The sequence below is a fragment of the Musa acuminata genome, unplaced genomic scaffold, assembly GCF_036884655.1.
Source record: "Musa acuminata AAA Group cultivar baxijiao unplaced genomic scaffold, Cavendish_Baxijiao_AAA HiC_scaffold_190, whole genome shotgun sequence".
NCBI lineage: Eukaryota > Viridiplantae > Streptophyta > Magnoliopsida > Zingiberales > Musaceae > Musa > Musa acuminata.
Genome location: NW_027020462.1, coordinates 70,001 through 72,500, shown reverse-complemented (window position 1 = coordinate 72,500; position 2,500 = coordinate 70,001).

The window sequence follows — 2,500 nt, the reverse complement described above, 5'->3', positions numbered from 1 at the left end:
CCAAAACAGCCCAAAAACGGGCCAAAACTGGCCATTTTTGGCTGCGCGAGCGAGCGGCGAGCGGCGAACAGCGAGCGAAGCGAGAGGCAGCACCGTCCCTGCTATACGAAAGCCCCATCCAGCCCTGTGCCACCCGGGGGGTTCCAGGGTGCTGAGATGGCTGACGTTTTGCTCCGCTCTCGACGGTCACCGCGCAATGCAAGAACAGGCCAAAAACTGGCCAAAACGGCCCAAAAACGGGCCAAAACTGGCCATTTTTGGCTGCGCGAGCGGCGAGCGGCGGACAGCGAGCGAAGCGAGAGGCAGCACCGTCCCTGCTATACGAAAGCCCCATCCAGCCCTGTGCCACCCGGGGGGTTCCAGGGTGCTGAGATGGCTGACGTTTTGCTCCGCTCTCGACGGTCACCGCGCAATGCAAGAACAGGCCAAAAACTGGCCAAAACGGCCCAAAAACGGGCCAAAACTGGCCATTTTTGGCTGCGCGAGCGAGCGGCGAGCGGCGGACAGCGAGCGAAGCGAGAGGCAGCACCGTCCCTGCTATACGAAAGCCCCATCCAGCCCTGTGCCACCCGGGGGGTTCCAGGGTGCTGAGATGGCTGACGTTTTGCTCCGCTCTCGACGGTCACCGCGCAATGCAAGAACAGGCCAAAAACTGGCCAAAACGGCCCAAAAACGGGCCAAAACTGGCCATTTTTGGCTGCACGAGCGAGCGGCGAGCGGCGGACAGCGAGCGAAGCGAGAGGCAGCACCGTCCCTGCTATACGAAAGCCCCATCCAGCCCTGTGCCACCCGGGGGGTTCCAGGGTGCTGAGATGGCTGACGTTTTGCTCCGCTCTCGACGGTCACCGCGCAATGCAAGAACAGGCCAAAAACTGGCCAAAACGGCCCAAAAACGGGCCAAAACTGGCCATTTTTGGCTGCACGAGCGAGCGGCGAGCGGCGGACAGCGAGCGAAGCGAGAGGCAGCACCGTCCCTGCTATACGAAAGCCCCATCCAGCCCTGTGCCACCCGGGGGGTTCCAGGGTGCTGAGATGGCTGACGTTTTGCTCCGCTCTCGACGGTCACCGCGCAATGCAAGAACAGGCCAAAAACTGGCCAAAACGGCCCAAAAACGGGCCAAAACTGGCCATTTTTGGCTGCACGAGCGAGCGGCGAGCGGCGGACAGCGAGCGAAGCGAGAGGCAGCACCGTCCCTGCTATACGAAAGCCCCATCCAGCCCTGTGCCACCCGGGGGGTTCCAGGGTGCTGAGATGGCTGACGTTTTGCTCCGCTCTCGACGGTCACCGCGCAATGCAAGAACAGGCCAAAAACTGGCCAAAACGGCCCAAAAACGGGCCAAAACTGGCCATTTTTGGCTGCACGAGCGAGCGGCGAGCGGCGGACAGCGAGCGAAGCGAGAGGCAGCACCGTCCCTGCTATACGAAAGCCCCATCCAGCCCTGTGCCACCCGGGGGGTTCCAGGGTGCTGAGATGGCTGACGTTTTGCTCCGCTCTCGACGGTCACCGCGCAATGCAAGAACAGGCCAAAAACTGGCCAAAACGGCCCAAAAACGGGCCAAAACTGGCCATTTTTGGCTGCGCGAGCGAGCGGCGAGCGGCGGACAGCGAGCGAAGCGAGAGGCAGCACCGTCCCTGCTATATACGAAAGCCCCATCCAGCCCTGTGCCACCCGGGGGGTTCCAGGGTGCTGAGATGGCTGACGTTTTGCTCCGCTCACGACGGTCACCGCACCACGCAAGAACGGACCATAAACAGGCCAAAACAGCCCAAAAACGGGCCAAAACTGGTCATTTTTGGCTGCGCGAGCGAGCGGCGAGCGGCGAACAGCGAGCGAAGCGTGAGGCAGCACCGTCCCTGCTATACGAAAGCCCCATCCAGCCCTGTGCCACCCGGGGGGTTCCAGGGTGCTGAGATGGCTGACGTTTTGCTCCGCTCACGACGGTCACCGCGCCATGCAAGAACGGACCAAAAACAGGCCAAAACAGCCCAAAAACGGGCCAAAACTGGCCATTTTTGGCTGAGCGAGCGAGCGGTGAGCGGCGAACAGCGAGCGAAGCGAGAGGCAGCACCGTCCCTGCTATACGAAAGCCCCATCCAGCCCTGTGCCACCCGGGGGGTTCCAGGGTGCTGAGATGGCTGACGTTTTGCTCCGCTCACGACGGTCGCCGTGCCACGCAAGAACGGACCAAAAACAGGCCAAAACAGCCCAAAAACGGGCCAAAACTGGCCATTTTAGGTTGCGCGAGCGAGCGGCGAGCGGCGAACAGCGAGCGAAGCGTGAGGCAGCACCGTCCCTGCTATACGAAAGCCCCATCCAGCCCTGTGCCACCCGGGGGGTTCCAAGGTGCTGAGATGGCTGACGTTTTGCTCCGCTCACGACGGTCACCGCGCCACGCCAGAACAGACCAAAAACAGGCCAAAACAGCCCAAAAACGGGCCAAAACTGGCCATTTTTGGCTGCGCGAGCGAGCGGCGAGCGGCGAACAGCGAGCGAAGCG